This window comes from Zootoca vivipara, chromosome 1 (genome assembly GCF_965207765.1).
Source record: "Zootoca vivipara chromosome 1, rZooViv2.hap1.1, whole genome shotgun sequence".
In the NCBI taxonomy this organism is placed as follows: Eukaryota; Metazoa; Chordata; class Lepidosauria; order Squamata; family Lacertidae; genus Zootoca; species Zootoca vivipara.
The window spans coordinates 36,650,742-36,670,331 of record NC_142582.1 but is presented as its reverse complement, the minus strand read 5'-3'; the positions used below and the strand labels follow the sequence as shown (position 1 = coordinate 36,670,331).

Genomic DNA, 19,590 nt, shown 5'->3' with positions numbered 1-19,590 from the left:
TTATATACACTGAGATAGGGAGCTTTTTGCTGATAGTTGGCAGCTGTCCAAAGTCTTCAAACAGCAAATGAAGAACAGAACACCCTGAGCTGCATTTTAATTTCCATCTTATTTCAAAACAGGATATATGTCCTCTACTCAATCAATTCAGGGTAGAGATTTAGTATGTAAATCTTCAGCTCTTACAGGTGCTATGAGCTTTTAACTCACGTATCTTCCCTACTTCTTTTTTCAAAGATATTTTTGTTCTTGTCATGAAAAAGCTATTTCCCACTTTGTTCTTCAGCTTTCTTTGCCAAAAATAGTATATCTTTTGTGTTCTATTTATTTTTAATTAATCTTTCAGGTTCAAATACTTCTACTATGATCTTCTGTCATTGTTATTTCTTTCTCATTCCCTCTCAAATTTTTCTTCTTAAAAATAGATATTGATATATTGTAAACAATAAGATTCTTTGAAGTTTTTAGAGGTTTTTCTATTTCTGCTCTGATTTGTGTGTGTAGTTTTAGATTAATAGATAAGAGAGAATATTCACATGGAAGTTTTATGTTACTTGTGGGGTATATTCATTTCATTATCTATCTATCTATCATCTATCTATCTATCATCTATCTATCTATCTATCATCTATCTTCTTCTTCTTCTTTGGCGATCACTCGTAGCCGAGTAAGATTGTCTTCCATAAACATGATTTTAACAATGGGTCCGTAAGTGACTGTGGAGGCCAATTCTGGATCCACACGTCCTTCCACAGTGGGGACATTGGTTTCCAAGTGGGAGTTGATCACAGTGTGGATTTGCCAAGCGTGCCTTCCTCTTAGCACGATCTATCTATCTATCTATCTATCTATCTATCTATCTATCCATCTAATCTACCATCTATTCCATTAATACAAATTAGCTACCGGTAAGTTAGCTAAGCTTATAATATTCACATTCATTTTTTGTGTGACTGCACCATGATGTGATCTCACCGACATTTATCCCAGCTTCTGATTACTGAATTTGTTAGGATGTTCCCCAGGCCAGTTCGATAAATGAGATTGCATCTTCTCCACAGTGTGAGTGAATAGTCCAAATGGAATAGCATATCAGCACCACACTGTACAATAAATTTTCATGCAATGAAAACCATTACACAGCATTTCTCCCAGATTTTCTATACTAGCAGTATCCAATCTTGTTCAGGCAGGCACACTTGAAGAAATGCACATATAAGAGAAGTCCAAACAAAGGCGAAGGCAAACCTAGCTGTCAAAGGCATTCACAAAGTGTCAATTGACCCATTCTGACCAGCTGGAGAAAGCAGCTCACTTCAAACCCATCGGTTCAGGAAAATGAGGAACTCTGTTGCATTCTGAGCCCATTTTTAGTACTAGGCTAATAAGACTCATTACAGGCCCAATATTTTGGGCTTTAAATGACTATTTTAATAGACTTGGTACTCTGTTGTGAGTGTGTGTGATGAGGAACATGAATAAAGAGTTTCAACACCTGAATACTCTCTCTCTCTCTCTCTCTCTCTCACACACACACACACACAACAACAACATACATTCCTCCCAAATGTATTTATGTGGAATGTAATCATGTCTCTTAAAAAGCAGAGACATTACCTTGCCAAAGCTATGGTTTTCCCAGTAGTGATGTATGGAAGTGAGAGCTGGACCATAAAGAAGGCTGTTCGCCGAATAATTGATGCTTTTGAATTATGGTGCTGGAGGAGACTCTTGAGAGTCCCATGGACTGCAAGAAGATCAAACCTATCCATTCTGAAGGAAATCAGGCCTGAGTGCTCACTGGAACGACAGATCGTGAAGCTGAGGCTCCAATACTTTGGCCACCTCAGGAGAAGAGTAGACTCCCTGGAAAAGACCCTGATGTTGGGAAAGATGGAGGGCACAAGGCGAAGGGGACGACAGAGGACGAGATGGTTGGACAGTGTTCTCGAAGCTACCAACATGAGTCTGACCAAACTGCGGGAGGCAGTGCAAGACAGGAGTGCCTGGCATGCTCTGGTCCATGGGGTCACAAAGAGTCGGACACGACTAAACGACTAAACAACAACAATCATTTGCAAATGAGACTATGGCATAAAAAAATATATGATTCATTTCAAAGGAGTTGTATAAGTGAGTTTACAGGCCAGTGCTCTGCTCTTTCTACAGATAGATAACTAGAAATGTGTAAATAAATACAGCATTTTTGTGGTGGGGAGGTGAGGAGAGAAAAAGAGAACATCCGCTTGTTTTGTTTTCTGAAAGGAAACCTTTACTTTGTATGATGGATGACAAACAAAATGGTTCTAGGGCACTGTTACTGGAGCACAAGTAGCTAATGTCATTTGTAGATTCCAGGTTTAAGCCTAATTACTGTTTTTTTCACATATATCAGTGAATATGTACTTCCATATACAAGAAGGAGGTGTCCCTCCTACAAAAGAGTAAGAACACAACACTGCATAAACTACGTTACATGCAAACCTTACTATCTCTAAGACTGGTAAGTTGTTTCAGCTGTCAAGACTGTGTACAGTACAATACTTTCCTAAAATTCCCACTTATAAAAGAGGGTCTAATCCTGTTATGAGCTAGATCCAAAGGTACATCTTTATATTTTCCATTGAATGATTAACCATATCCCATAACAGATAAATTTTACATCTTGGGATATCAATTACAAAATGCCAGTGCAACAACAGTAAGCATTTAATAGAAAAAGACATTCTATTATATTTCATTGACCAAAACAATTTGTTGTTATGAGCTGTCCTTTTAATTTTGCATCAAATCATTCTGTTGTGCGTAAATAAGACAGACAAGTAGAGATCTGAAATTGTGGATTAGCAAACATAAAAGTAAAATTAGAACTAAAACTATTGAGGCCCTACTAACACCACGTTTTCTGGAAAATAATCCATTTTCCTGGATGTTGAAGGCTTCCAGCAAATGAAAAGAGGAATGTTTCTACACATAAAGGGAAAGATATCCACATTTAGGCTGCATTCGTAACATGGGGTTTATTGCATTAAAGGCTAGTTCTTCTGTTCCATTTTCTATCTTTCCTTTCACAATGCACACAACTCTTCCATCAAATCTCAACTGCAATACCACCATGTTGCAGTAACTGTCATTCACACAGCAGGGACAAGCAACTAATGTCAAAAGAGTTATTGGTTCCACTTACGCTGAGATTTACCCATGATTCATTGCATTCCTCTCCCTCTACATTCTGCCATTATTTACCTTTTGGGCATGACTTTCAGTGCTAAAATACTGGCACATTCTGTCGTGAAGAAAAACAGGTGGGGAGCATAGCTGCCAAGTTATCCCTTTTTTAAAGGGATTTTCCCTTATGCTGAATAGGCTTCCTCGCGAGAAAAGGGAAAACTTGGCAGCTATGGTGGGGAGCACAGTACATGTTGGTATGCCGCCTCATAGTTTGTCACATGAGCAGCTGTGGTGTAAAAACCTGAAAATTGTGGGGAAATTGCCATGCAAAAAACTCACAATTTTCCAGGTTAAGAGGGTTGAAAATGGATGTTTCCCAGAATCAAATAACACAGAAATGAGTGATAAACTTGCATTCTATTCCACAATATTCCATAGGTTTTCCAGAAGGGGTAACTCTTAGCAGGTTAATGTGGGAGGAATGACAGCGGAGGTGGTGAGCAGAGCAAGCCAGGATACATCCCCTAGTATCTGTATGCTTTATTCTTATTTATATGTGTTGATTCATTATATCTGTATAATACAACACAGTATAAAACAAGTATCGGATTGCGGACAAAGTTGCCTCATTTGTACAAGGCCCATGCAACTGAACTTCTCTCCCTTTCCCCATCCCCCATTGCTCCTCAAATCTCTTCTGGAAGTTCAGTGTACCCTTCAGAGCAGATTTGTAGGAAGCATGTGAGGGGCAACCAAGGAGAGGGAGGGGAAGTTCTGTATAGGTTTTACTCAGGCATAGGCAAACTCGGCCCTCCAGATGTTTTGGGACTACAACTCCCATCATCCCTAGCTAACAGGACCAGTGGTCAGGGATGATGAGAATTGTAGTCCCAAAACATCTGGAGGGCCGAGTTTGCCTATGCCTGGTCTGGTTGTTGTCTTTATAGCAGGTAAACACAGGAAAATGAGCCATGTCATGTTCAAGCATTACTGCTGCACAACCTCCATTTGTTTTAACGGGATGTGCTCATGATCTCTACATACAAAGCGCCCCCTGAAATTACTGGAGGATTAGAGTAGTAGTAAAAAGTACAAAGACAAAGTTGTCACAGTGTCTGAGTTTTAAAAACTTTTCCCCCCCTGAGAACAATGAGGGGGCTCATTTGGGAGGTTTTTCTGTCATTTACACTGAAGAGAGCTTCGGTTGCAAGCCTTGTCTGTCCACCCCACCCCACACCCATTGACAACAGTGTGATTAGAAAATTGTAGAGCCACAACAATTCCTAAGCATCTTTATTAGAAGGCTTTCAGTTCCTTTTAAGCTTCCTCCATAGTGTTTTTATTTTGTCTCCTTTCGTAAGTGTAATTACACAGAGTTTTGTAATTGCTCCATACTCTATAATTACAGAAAATGCTTTTCCTAGTGAGAGAATTGTGTAAGGACTGCCAAATCATGGTGTGATGTAGAGGCCCAGAATGTACACAATGTACAAGTGGAAAGGACAGTGTTTCATGGAAGATATTATATATATTTTGTTGCACAACAATAAAGCATAATATCTAAGCATTTTTCGAACCAACCAGTTCTGTGCTTGAATAGTTTCATGCAACATTCTGTTCTTAGAATGAATGCATGTTTACTAGTAAATGGATTTGCAATAATTATTGATAATGCACTGAAGCAGGCATGTAGGAAAGGTGTTCACAACATTTCTGTTTTCCTCATGACATTACAAAATATATTTTCAGTTGGTCACACTGCCATGTTTTTTAAAGGTTTTGTTTTTGTATGCTATTTTAGCTCACCCAGTTCTGAGATTATAGAAAAGTCACAATAAAAATATTTCTTATAGTGGACAATATTCTGTATTTCTATGTGACCAGGTAGAACTAAGTGTGTTGTGCTAGAGAGTTGCATACCAAACCCTGCATATATCTGGAGAAACCTTGCATTTCTCTTAGTAGAACAATTACTTCAAGCTTATAATGTTAGATCCACTGGGAACAGTCACTTATTCAGAGCCATAAACTGAGGCTCTGAGACCCAAATTCTGTTCATCTTGATCACTACATAGACAACCCTGGTAGTCCCATCATTGCTCCCATTTCCATAGCTTCCAGAACCACTCCTGCTCCTTCTCTCTTGCTTTCAACCATCTCCCTAAATCCTTGAAAACACTCTGCTGCAGGTAAATGCTCCTCTGGTGACTAGTCCTTTTCTAAGCAAAGCTGGTTCAGGTATTTGCCACTAAAACAATTCAGCTCTCACCCACATTGACTGAATCATTTCAGTTTTCTATGGAGGAATAATTTATTTGAAAGTATTCAGCAAATTAAAATAATTCTACTGATGAAAAACTTACCATGTCACAGGGAAGGAAATTAGCCTTCTCACCGCTGAGATATGCTTTAATATGGCAGTGTCTAGAATTCAGTACTTAGGTCCAGGAATTGCAACTGCAAACTCAACTACAAAGTTTATTGGAGCTGTGGCCAATGGAAAGGGGTCCAGCAAGCTGGGAAGGTCAGGACAGTCTAAGAAAAAGATCATGGGGGAGTTCCTAGTGGGGAGATTTCCTTATCTCATCTCACATCACCACCAGTCCCAGAAGCATGGACTCCACGTCTGTCTCCAGATCTGGAAGGCTCTGGCTCATCCACTTGGCCTATTGAACCATCAGCTCTTGAGTTTTCAGAAGCCATGGCTAGCTCTGCCTTTCCAGGGAAGGGGGTTGCCCAGCCTATTCCATCTCATAGAATTATAGAATTGTAGAGTTGGAAGGGACCACAAGGGTTATCTAGTCCAACCCCCTGCAATGCAGGAATGTTTCGCCCAACTCAGGAATCAAACTCACAACCTTGAGATTAAGAATCTCATGCTGTACCAACTGAGCTGTCTCTGAGTTGGCAGTAGCACATCCTCCATTGTCCAAATCACAGGGGCACCAATGCAGGCATGAACAGACAAGATTGGCTAAGTCTTCTTTGTGAAGTGCTAGGTTGACTGCTTAATCTAAGGGTCAAAACTGCTTGCTGTGCTATGTTGAGCCTGCCCCATTCCCTTATCATAGGGTTGCAGGGGGCATGCCACTTTCTTTACTTTTGTAGCCAAGTGTAGACTGATCTGAGCATTAAAGATTTTGGTAGAAACCTCACCCTGAGTTTGAGCTGTTCATCAGGTTGAAGCCAGCATACTGCCAAAGCACCATATTATTTATTTATTGCTAAACACAAAAAATATGCATTCAATAATAAGGTGAAACAGTTCCCACCAGGGAATCAGTCATCGGTCTCAGCTAGGGCAAAAATGGGAAGGACAGGTCTCCATTGGGTTCTAGGACACAATGCAAACAACTGACGTCTTCATTAACTTCTGTTCACTTTCCTCAGGCACCTGAAAGCTACATAAATTGTTTACAAGCTGCAGATGGATGCTGCTGATCCCATTCGGGTGACCTCTTTTACAGACAGTTTTGAGATATAGAGAGGTAATTATGGTATCCACAACTCTGAATAAATCCTGCCTAGTATATTCATTTACTCTGCTCTACATAAATACACCATCTGAAATAAATCCAGCACTGTCTGATCAGATGTAGTTCTGCCTAAACATAATATCTAAATAAAGAAGAAAGGGAAAGGGTCATTATATGCCACTGATTAGCAAAAAGATGAATGCACCTTGTCTGGAAACCTTATAAAATGAGAGCTATAAAAGTAGGAAAATATATTTTTGCTCCTTCTATTCTTGCACATCAGGCCTGTTACTAGGGATACATAATTCTGCCCATTTCAATTTCTCATTTTTTTCAATCACAAGTTCAGTTCCCCACATTTCCACAACAGTTCGCAAATATTATTTTAAAAATTCATTAAGAAAAATCCACCAGCATTTTAGTGGACATAATTTTTGTATTTTTGTATGTGATATTCCTTAATATACACATCTTTGCAAGCTATTTCCACTGGTTAATGCATTTTAAGCACACTTTCTTGCTTGCTTTTTAAAAGCACACTTTCTTGAAACATGAATGTTTTTGTACACATTTTTCTGGTGGGAGAATTGCATTGCAAGCATAGGTTCTGCATTCTTCATATAGTCAATGGTCAGTTTTGCTGCGTTGATTAAACTGCACAATCATAGATAAAATAACAAGAAAGTTACCCATTCTAACATGCAAAACAAACTTAAGAAGCTGAAGAAAGTGCAGGTAGCCACTGCCAAAATCTATGCATGTATATATATCTTTCCCTTATAAGTCTTCTCCTGTACACAACCATTTAGAAACGTTGGACATTCAGTCTAGGTGGCATGGGATGAAAATAACCCTTCAATGTCTTAATTTGTTGTATACAAGAATAGACTTGTCAAATTGTGCTCAGTTCAGAATGCTGCACTGTAAGACAGATATAAACATTTTGGAATATTCAGAATGAGAAACAGAATGAGGAAAGGTTGAAGGAACTGGGTATGATTAGCCTGGAGAAGATGGAGGAGGATATGACAGCTTTATCAAAGAGTTGTCTCATACTTTACTTGTTCTTTGCTGCCCGATGAATAGCATTAAATCTACAAGAGGGTAGATTTCTGAAGTACATTGGAATAAACTTTCTGATGGTGAGGGAAGTTCAACAATAGAAGCAATTACCAAGACTCTCCTTCACTGGAAGTCTTTGAGCAGAGGCTGCTGAGTATTTCAAGAGGAGGGTTAGACCAAAAGGCCTGAAAGACACCCTCCAACACTATTATTCTATGGGGGGAAAAGATTTTTTTAAATATGCATGCAATCAATTGGTTTCTTTAAGCTACTGTCAATAGAAAGAGTTAACTACCAGATAATGGTAATTCATGTCACCAATGGGTTATTTGTTAATTAACTTCATTTTTTAGAATAGCCTCTTTTCGATTGTTAATCATAATACGCTAGCATCTAAGGTTAATTTTCATACCTTTAATGAAAATATCTTCCATAATGCATCTGGACACTAATTAGATTCCTTGTTTTTCAAAATCTAAGTATGAAATTTAATATTGAATGGATAACTTATGAGTCCATTATTTCTGTATAGAACAAACTCATGGGGGAGGGGAGCATTATAGAGAAAGATTGTGCCCAAGTCTTCAAATGAGACGTCATATATTTGTGCCAACATCTTACATGAGCCAATAAAGGGAAGGAGTGTCTAGTGCCATGATGCTGATTTCCTCTATGTTTCATTCTACCTAGATCAGGCATCCCCAAACTGCGGCCCTCCAGATGTTTTGGCCTACAACTCCCATGATCCCTAGCTAACAGGACCAGTGGTCAGGGATGATGGGAACTGTAGTCCAAAACATCTGGAGGGCCGAAGTTTGGGGATGCCTGACCTAGATGAAACATTGAAAAGGCTATAGCCTAATGTCATGGCACTTCATTCTTTGAACATTATAATACTGAGCAACAACAAAAACAGGATAATATTTCATCTGTACATCGGCATTATGTACGAGAGTGCGAAAAACAGAACAGAAAGCAAAAGACTGAACCACGGATGTCTCAGCAAGCAGAAATAGCTATCAAATAGGTACAATCTGCAAACAGCTAAGTTGCATTTCTAGCTCCTGAGAGTTTTTGCAGCCAATAATAGACCGCTTCCTTCTTCTTTCTTTAATTGCATGGATATCGGGCACAGTGGGTGGGAGAGATAACATCTTCAGCAACTAATTAGCCGGAGACCGTTGCAGTTTCCAGCCATAGATGAAAGACTTTGGGGCAGCCCAGCACATATGCTCTTGACATTGTAGCCTTTATACTTCCATAAAGACATCCATAAATATACAACTTTATATATTTAAAGTTTATGTTATGTTAAGTCTATTGTGGTTTTTGTTGCAAAAGACTAACACCCAGAGATCAAATTCTTTATATCCATCATGCTGCCACATTCATAATGTGTTGTTTTTTTTTTTATCACCACCATGACATCTGATTAACGTGTTGATAAAATTCTTCAGGCTGTGTTAATGTTTCTGCGATACCTAACCACATGTGCACACACGTACACACAAGTTTTCTGACCACATGAGGGTGAGAAATTCTCGCCATGGTGGAATAATAATTTAATATAACTTTATGATGAAGTGCCCCCAGATGATGGTAGAACTTCAGTAATTTTTTTACTGAAAAGCAAAATCTCAAAGGTTTTCAAAACTATGAGATATCTAATAATCCTCTTGCCAGCTGCTAAAGAATTTACTTAGACTCATGAAGTTAATATTGCTTTTAATAAACTTTTGCTAAAAGAAATAGTTTGTTATTTAAATCACCATTTGGAAAGTTTATTCTATTCAATATGATGAAATCAGTCTAATCACAGACCTAAGTAGCAGCGAACAACACTAAAAGTGTTGCCTCTTCTTAGTAACACCTGCATTATTTTGTTTCCTTCAGATAAATGCTTTGTTCAAGATTATCTGTGAAACTAATTAAGGAAGAAAACAGCCATCTGTTGTCATTTTAAGATTGCATGACCACTTTGTATGGATGTGGAGCATTCTCCTTTGCTGATAGCAATGGTTCTGTTTGTGAGCATGGCCACTTAAGCCTTTATTTAACAACGGAGCAAGCCCTAGAGAAACAACAGCTCCCAGCATCAAAGCAGAATACTTTCTAAAAAGCTACACAGAAGGATACAGAAGTATTAATTTCAATTATAGATTTAGTGTATGAAAAGGCATTTTAAATTCAACTTGCACAATTTTCATTCTATTATGTTAAGTATAGAGCTAGCAATATACAGTACACAGTATAAATGGCATGAGTCCCAGTAAAATCCTTACATTCAAGGGTTCAAGTTTTAAGAGTTTTAAGACCTGATCCCTTAAATATAAGCATTTTACTGGTAATCAAGTCCATTCATACAGTGTACATTATTAGTCATCCAATCACTTTCATTGCTGTACTTGCTATGCAATGAAGTGGTTTCATTGCCATGCAATGAAGTGTCATTTAAATGATACACTAGCAGCTTGGAAGTCACTTTCGTGCGTGTTTGTCTCATGTAATAGCATTGAAAGCCCTGCACTGTGGGGGTTTCTCCAAAGCAATAGTTACTCTCCCTCCTGGTGGAGTGCCAGCTACATGGGAATCGTAGAATCATAGCACTGTTGAGTTGGAAGAGACCCTGAGGGCCATCTAGTCCTTGCACCGCAGGAATCTCAAGTAGATCATATATGATAGATGGCCATGCAACCTCAGCTTAAAAACCTCCAAGGAAGGAGAATCCACCACCTCCAGTGGGAGTCTGTTCTAGCTTTTACTGTCAGAAAGTTCTTCCTGATGTTTATTTGGAATCTCTTTTCTTGTAACTTGAATCCACTGGGTTGGTGTTCTAGCCTCTGGAGCAACTTGCTCCATCTTCCATGTGACAGCCCTGGAAATATTGGGAAATGACTGTCATGTCTCCTCTCAGTCTCCTCTTATCCAGGCCTGACATACCCATACTCAACCATTCCTCATAAGGCTTGGTTTCCAGACCTTTGATCATCTTGGTCGCCCTCCAGCTTGTCAAAATTCTTCTTCAGTCGTGGTACACAGAACTGGACACAGTATTCCAGGTGTGGTCTGACCACACAAATAGCTCTACCTGCTTGACTGCAAACCTTTAAATCTGGGATGGGAAAGCTCAGGCCCAGGGACCACATCCAGCCCTCCAGGCACCTCAATCTGCCCAGACCACATTTGTCATAGGCCCTGTTCTGCACCCTCCTCCAGCACAATTGCCTGCTTGGAATGTTTTCTTGAACTGTGATAATGCTTGTGTGTGTGTGTGTGTGTGTGTGTGTGTGTGTGTGTGTGTGTAAATGTCTGAGTTCTTCATGGCTGGAAAACAGCCTCCCACATAGGCAACAGTCACATCCACTTTTGCCTCTGGCTTCACTCCCTACTGACATGTGGTCCCTGGAAGGTTGTTCACAAGGTTGGCCATTGTGGAAACGTAATAGTGCACGAGATAGAACTTTGGTCTGATCCATCAAGGCTCTTTTGTTCTTTGGGGCATGTCTGTGGAGCATGGAAGGATCAAAGGAAACAGTCCAACAAAGTGGGACTGTTTTTGCCATGGATGAAGTAGGAAGAAATTCCTGTTTTTCTAGGCAAAGCAAACAAATAAACAGATGAACTTGACTTTGCCTCAGCCAGGTAACAGGTGACATCATATGTGGGCCCATGCTAGTATCTACAGAGCCCTATCGTCAGTATATAGTCAGTAACCAATCCTGTCATATCAGTGCCTTTTTGGTGAAGGCAGAAATGTAGATGAACCCAGATGAACCCATCACACGTTTCTATTTAAATTTCTTCTGCCTCATTTAACTGTCTAGAAAAGGCGATACTTGCCCCTCACTCTTTATAATTTAATGTAGTACAATCATTAATGGAAATTACATTCATAGCACTTTTAAAATTATGTTAAAATAGCATTTAATTGACAGTAATTATTGAAAATTCAAAAAAAGTGTCTCTAATACATGTCTTCTGCTTTTGGGAAGGAGCATTTAGGTTGTCAGCAGAACACTATTTGTGCATATTTTATTAATAAATGTTGTTGTTTTTTCCATTACAAGCAATTATATTGGATTTAAAAAATCTTAAACCATTTTCTTGAGTTTTTCAAAGTACTAGAAATATTTTAACCCCTTTGCTGCAACTTATGCTAACAATGTAAATCTTAAACCCCATTACCTCTACATAAGATAAAAACAACAGTCCAAGCATACAATTGCTCAGCAAGTGTACTAAACAGACAGTGGAGGACTGTGCCCCCATTCTGACCTTAAAATAAATGTTATTATATAAGACCTTAACGATTCTCTTTATGGAAATGAGATATCCCAGATAATATTCGGTTGAAAATATGTATTCCAATTCAGAAATTATAAATCCTATGTAACTCTTTTCTGCCTTCCATAAGCCTCATTTTACAAATCAATTTATAAATTCTTCCATATTTTCTCTAGCCACTATCTATTAGTTCTGTACTCTTTTCACACTGGGGTGGGAAAACACTTTTTAGATTGAGGATTATGTTCCCATCTGAACAGCCTTTCAGGAGCTACAGGCCAGTGGCAGCAGAGGAGGAAGTAGAGTCAAAAGTAGGAGAAGCAATAAATGTAAATGTTACCTTTGTAACACTAGGGTAGTTTTTACACACATTCACACACCCCTTTCTATCCTCCATCCAGGTTACAAAGAAGCATTATCAGAATTCAATGACATGTCCTAGCCAGATACAGTGGAATCTCGGTTTATGAACACCTCGGTTTATGAACACCTCAGTTTACGAACACCGCGGACCCATCTGGAACGGATTAATTCACTTTCCATTACTTTCAAAGGGAAAGTTCACTTCAGTTTATGAATGCTTCAGTTTATGAACAGACTTCTGGAACCAATTACACCCATGCTTCGGGTTAAGTACGCTTCAGGTTGAGTACTCCGCGGACCCGTCTGGAACGGATTAATCCACTTTCCATTACTTTCAATGGGAAAGTTCGCTTCAGTTTATGAACGCTTCAGTTTATGAACAGACTTCTGGAACCAATTGTGTTCATAAACCGAGGTACCACTGTATATGCACTCAGTGACAGTATGAAGTAGGGCTGGTAAGGTGTGCATCAGAGCAGGAGGTTTGGCTTGAGGATAATCCCAAGGGCAAGAAAGATCTGGAGGGACGCATTTCCCCCCTATGATATCTCCTTACCCAAGTTTGTCAAATTCTCACCTGTTTCCCATGCAAATCTTAGAATCATTATTTTAGAAGCCAAATACCAGTCTAATTGCAATGAATAAAAAATAAAGTTAGTTGTAGTCTGTGTTTACTTGCCTGTTTTCTGGAACATTTGCCATGCTGTTAACATGATAAACGATTAACATATGGGAGAGCCAATTTATGTCAATTTATGACAAAAACTCGTCTGGCAACTTTGGGTTACTGCTACATAGTCATTGCCTGTGCATACTATTATGTAACATGAGGCTGAAAATATTAAATTGCTGAGCCCGTCAGAACTTGACTAATTATTTTATACAGCTATGATGGAAGGTGCTATGGTCAAGTGTTATTTAACTTTATAAATACTAAGGCTGATGTTCATTAGAGCTGCAAATTCACAGCTTTATCGTATAACCATTTAAATGTTAATCAGTCAAAAGGTTAGAACCATTATTAATGGTATTAAAGCTCTGGCTTTGATTCAATGCATAGGACACTGAACATGAGGGGAATCATTTCATTATTATTATTGTTTTTAAAAGTGCACCAGTTAATAAACTCCCCATATTTTCTACACAGCACTGAATATAGCTCTTAAACGTATCTTCTGACATTCCTTGTTCTGCCAAAATGGCATGACAGGCTTCACCAGCATGAGCAATCCTTTGATCTAGCTAGCATATCCAGTGACAATGATTTAACATTTTGGAGGGATTGCATAGTTGCCTGCAACTGAAAATGTCTTTCTGGTGACAGCTTGGTAGGGAGGGAAGACAAAGGTGTGGAAAATATCCATTTAACTATACAGTGGACTACTGTATATGTTTTCAGGCTTTGTTGACAACCATGGGCTAGATTAAAGGTTGTGAATCTGATGTATGTTTGAAGGTGGCCATATTTTTAAAGGTATACCTTTAAAGCAACACAGAATTTTGATGTGCAAAAGATCAAGGCACAGTTAAAGACTTGGAACTCCTGTTGATTTCAATGGAAAGAATAAAGCAGGCTTTTAGCTGTCTCATTTAAATAAGTGGAAATCAACATGCTTAAGAGCAAAATCAGACAATATACCAAGCTCTTAAGTGAAACAGCAGTTTCCCTCACTTTGCAATAGAACTTGTGTCTTGAAGTCATGATGTTCCATGTTTACTCACCCCACACAAGGAATGGCAGGCAATAATGTTATACAGGGACAGGGCACTGGATAACATTGTTGTTGTTAGTGGTTTAGTCGTGTCTGACTCTTTGTGACCCCATGGACCAGAGCACAAGTGTATGTGTGTTTGTTTCAGGAACTTTGATTCTTTGCATCAACTGAAGTAATGCAAAAGTCATTTTCAGTAAATTGGGTTTAGTGGTGTTCACACCCATGTGAGTATAGGATTGCAGCCTGAATTCTTAAAAAAAAACAGCCCCTAAAATTAGATATGGACAGTCCCTATAATTTTCCTGCAGTCACTTTTAATTCTATTTCAACATATTTCAAGACAGGTCAGAATAACTGCAGAGGTCAATGGCTTTCAAAATATGGTGGATGCAACTTCTTGTAATATTTAGAAGTAAATCCTGGCCATCATCTCCAATGCTTAGATGCAGAAGAAACTGATGCAGGGCCATTGCAATAAATGATAGTAGATAAACACTGCAGGTAGAATGCATATAAGGTGCTGAGAGTTGTCAGGAGACCCCTTCTTAACAGTCCACGAATCCCTCTCCCAAGGGAACTCTCAGAACTGTAACTCAATGAGGGGAATACGGGTCTTCTAACTACACCAGCACACTATAATTACCAGGATTCTTTGTGGAAAACTATGACTGTTTAAAGTGATGTGGTACCAATTTAAATGTGTAGTGCAGATGGGCTCCAGATCCTTATGCCAGACAGAAATGCGTATATACTATATTTATGATAGGAACAGTAACATTACAAGTTTTGTGTCACTCTCTTGACAGCTCTGCATGATATAGGAGACGGTATATCTGGTTGCCTAACTGTTTTGTCCTTTTTAGGTGCTTATCAAGGAAGATAACACACTGTAACCACAAGAAAACAGTATCAGGCTTCTGACAGAACCAGCAAAGAAATTAACAAAAAGATGTTTAAGAAAAAAGAATGGGAAGCCCTGAAAGCAAACATTATCTTTGTTTAGGATTTAAACTGCAGTTGGAATTCCTTTCCAATTCCTATACTGGTAGATTTGTTTTGAAATCATTCAGGGCAGCATGTGCTCTGTCCTTCAAATTTTAATTAAACTGACCACAATATATATTATTTATTATTTATGAAGTTAATTAATCCATATATATTTTGCACTCTGTATTACAGAATAATACAGACTGCAACGGGTGTGAAGGAAAACAAGAGGAAGCGTTGGATCCAATTCTGCCCTTCCATATGCAGGTGGTTAATTGACCCAGTGGATGTCTCCACTAAGGGAAGAGGAAGGAAGATGGCAAAATAGCATACAGTAGCAGAAACAGCTGCTGTAAGACATGTTTATGTGGTTGCCACCTAGGATCCCCAAATCAAAAGTGTTTCTGGCGAAAAAGTTGGAATGGAGCATGCTTGAGCCCTGAGTGGTTCCAAGATGGATGGCAGACTAAAGACCGTATAACAGAAACCAAGAAATTAAACCGGCGTTCATCTTACTGGTGTAGCCTGCATACATTAGAGTAGTAGCAGCAGCAACTGCTTATAGCAAAGGCTTTGTGCTCTGCTTAAAGTGTACATACGTGCTCACACACTTTCTGCAAGTCTCCCATCTTTTTCTCTGTGGGTTTCCTGCCCTGCTGCAAGAGGGATTTCTCAGTGTATAGGACCAGGGGAGGTGGGTTTTTCTTCTTTTTTGGAAAATCTGATCCTCCTAATTGAGGGCCCGTGGAGCCCCCCCCCCATCCTTGAGGGGGTCGGAGATTGAGTCCAGCCTATGTGATGGCCCCACAATCACACCATGGCCTATTGGCCAATCAGAGATCGGTGGTATGATCATGGGGGCATATAAAAGGAGGCGGCACATTTCTGGGGATTCACCTGGCTTCACAATGCTGAATATGTCTCCTTCCCAGGGTGGTCCCACAACAATCTCCTCCAGAGAGTTGAGAGGCCCTCCAAAATAGCACAGAAAATAGTGTGGGGACTGTACAAATGAACCCTTCTCCTCACTTTCCATTAGTGGCAGAAGCTGACGCATCAAAAATTCTACCCTGAAGAGGCCTTACATTTGCATGAAACACAACTGGGATGTTTTTCATTGTAAGCAATCAATACAAAGCAATAGTACTTTTACAGTGCAATCCTAACTATGTCTACCTGCTTCTGAATTATTTTTGATTCAATGGTATCCACTCCCTGGGAGGTGGAGGTGGGACTGTAGCCTTTGCCACTAATTACAAAACAGATTCAGTAGCATTTATTTCTGCATGTTATAGTACTCTTTCCTTCCAATCACCCCAATCAGAAAAGCTGACTTGAACATAGGATTGGGACTGAATGGAAAGGGTTCCGGGCATTTTGTCTGATTACACAGACACCACATATTCCCCAATTAAACATACAACAAAATAAAAAAGTATCTCTTCAGTTACAGCACTACCATTCAAATAATTGTTCTGATACAAATAAAACATGTCCCAATTTTTGGATTTTGTATCACTTGTTCCCCTTTCATAACCTATAAACCTGATGCATTATGGGTAGCACAAATGTAGCTATGACTAACTGTGGTGATTATTTTTCCTATTCCTCCTTTATTACAAAGGCAAAAGAGTAGAATTTGTGGCAGTGGACTGATGACTTTCATGCCTCAAAAGATATATTGCACCTAATGCATCATGTCTTTCAAAACTTGCATTTATTCCGCAAAGCAAGGTTGTTGTTGTTTTTTTTGAAAAAGTTTCCTAATATATCTAAACTGTACATGTCGTCGTCCCCTCCCCGCCGATTAGACCAAATAAAACATCGTGATTTTCTTCTTCCTAAGGAGAACAATTCCACATGATTGACTGTTATACTGGAGATCCCAATGTGTGAAAGCAGTCCACGTTATGCCCATCCTTCAATATTTTTTGTCCCTGTGCACCTTACTCAAGTAAAACAGCTGGAGAAGTTTTTAGCTTGTTAAAGCACAGAACAAAGTACAGCTGGGCTGGCTCCCTTCCGTGGATTTCTTTTGCATTTTAATAGCAATGGAGTGAAATTTGCTGACAGATATAGAATTGCTAATGTAGTCCCATTAGAGATTGATGAGTGGGTGGGCTGCTGCTCTGTCCCTGATATATAGCATAGAGTTCCTGCTACCTAGGCATCTAGAAGCCAGGCACACAGATCTGGCACACAGATCTAATGCTTCAGATCCTGCTAAGATGGTGGCAGGTTGGTTGCATGTTGAAATCAAAAGGTGCACAGCAAAAACTACAGTGGGCTGTGGATGAGCTGAAACACGTCACCTACATGTTGATGACCAAATTAAGGAAATTTTTTACTTCTGTAGCTCTGCACCCATTTGATGTCTAATGTAGATGTGGGATTCATACAAAGTGGACAGCGGTCATTGTGCAGTTTGTGATGGCTGTAATCCCAACTCCACTTCCTTGAGAGTAAGATCCATTGAATTCAATGGAATTTCTGGGTGGACATGGTTAGGATTGCCACTTAAGAAATGAAGTTTCAGACTTCACAGCAGTCTCCTCCAACCTGACGTCCTCCGGTTGTTTTGAACTACAACTATCAGCTCTAGCCATTCTGGCGAATAGAGTGGTGGAAGTTGTAGGTCCAAACACCTGGAGTGTACCCAGTTGGATGTACCCGGTTGGATTTTTATAAGCGCAGCTTAGAAGAAGTCACATATATAACAGCACAAATAAGAATATTCAAGCAAAGGAAGAAACACACAGAAGCTCCTTCTTTGCGGCATCTTTATAACTTGTGAAGCACCCAAATAATGTTTGTTTTTTTAAAAAAAATATTGTTCTTGCACTCAACTTCTATGGCAAAGAAGTTTGAAACAGTAACTGCAGTGTTCCCCTTTCTTCCTGCAGCATTTCTCAAGAAAAACAAAACAAAAGTCAAATAAGAAAACCCCAAGTATTTTAACTGGCTGCAAAAATAATAGCATGACTGGAAAGCCTTCTTCATATTTGTTCTATATACATTTGAGGCTGGCAATACTAAAGGTTTTGGTCACCTTAGGAGCCTCAAACCTTAGCTAGAGAGAAGTGGCTTCACACATTACATTTTAAGTGTCATTTGTCACATTTTTCTATCACATTAATGAAAATGTGCAAATTGGCTTTGCGACCCACTGGCAAGTGATAAATTTTCAATCCTGACTTACAAGATACATAGCCTGCCAAATGTTGTCAGACTCACAACCAAGGAGGGCGGGGAAGTCACAGTGCACACTCGGATATGTACTATGTCTCATCAGACTGAAAACAAGTATATGATACATTTCAAAATATGGTAATTTCAAAGCATGTAAGCAGTAACTGGTTGAGACCAACAACTCATAAACCTAAATATTTGGTTCTCAGTAGTGCCTGATGAGTTCTGCAATAGTGCAATGGAAACATTCACAACATTTTACTTACTCACTGAGAACACTTTACAAGTTATACTTTTAGATATATAGCTAAAAATATAGAATTGAATCCAAAGTTTTCATTCCATTTAAAATCGAGCTATGTCCACAGAAGGCCGCCTTACATGACCACAACTGTCGTTCTGTGGGTAAAATGGTCATTCATTAATAGAGTGAAAAGTTTGAAATCAACTCATAAAGTAAATGGAAATCCAGGATGGGCTTTGACACCCTTTTGAGTATAGTGACAAACAGAGGTCTGTTGCTGTGCAATGTGTGAGACAAAATGACAGGGCACTTCTATATTGCCTCAGTGTTGTTACTATCTCATCTATAAAAACCACCATTGAAGAAATACAAACATTTTGTGTGCCTGCATGTGCATGATCTAAGACATGCATGTGGAGGAAAAGAACGGCTGTCCCCGTCATTGCACATTCAATGGGGAAGTCATTGAGATAGAAACTCCATGTGAGAATTGGGGGTCTTGTAGCAGTAAAGGAAGGCAGGATATTGGATGCACCAGTTTATAAATGAACTTGATGAGATAACATTTTTCAAGAAGACAATATAGTCGTCTTCTTTTTAGTGCATTTTGAAAATACATTACTGTGACCTTGAGAAGCAATCTATTTCATTACTAAGGGAGTTATTCAACTACTTTCTTCTTTTAAGGCTACTCTGCTTTAACAGTAAATGACAGTCAATTGTGGCATTCCATTTATTAGCTGGCATTTCAAACCTTTAATTTTGCATCCATTTGCATAGTATTTCCCTTATAAAGTCATCCTGAGTGAATTTACACAGGCTACTTCCAATTTCCTTTTTTTATTTTCTTGAATAAAAAATGTTCATTTTCTATTTTTATTTTTCTAAAAAAAAACTAGTAGCTGCAGGCAGCTAGAAACAGCAAGGTTGAAAGCACTGCAGCAGCTTCATCCTTAACCACTTTTCTTACAAATAATCATCATAAACTGCTGCCTCATTTAGCATTCTTCTTTTTATGCGGGTAGTTCATAATAATTTTAATTTTGAAAGTGAAGAGATGCGGATATTAAAAGTCAATGTACTGTCTTGATTGAACTGC

The 19,590-nt window shown here is 39.0% G+C and overlaps 1 protein-coding gene across 1 annotated transcript in view; it reads right to left on the bottom strand.

The window, feature by feature from the left end:
- Positions 1–19,590, bottom strand: part of LRP1B (LDL receptor related protein 1B) — a 743,096-nt gene that overhangs the window by 436,030 nt on the left and 287,476 nt on the right. The gene's annotated exons all lie outside the window — the stretch shown is intronic.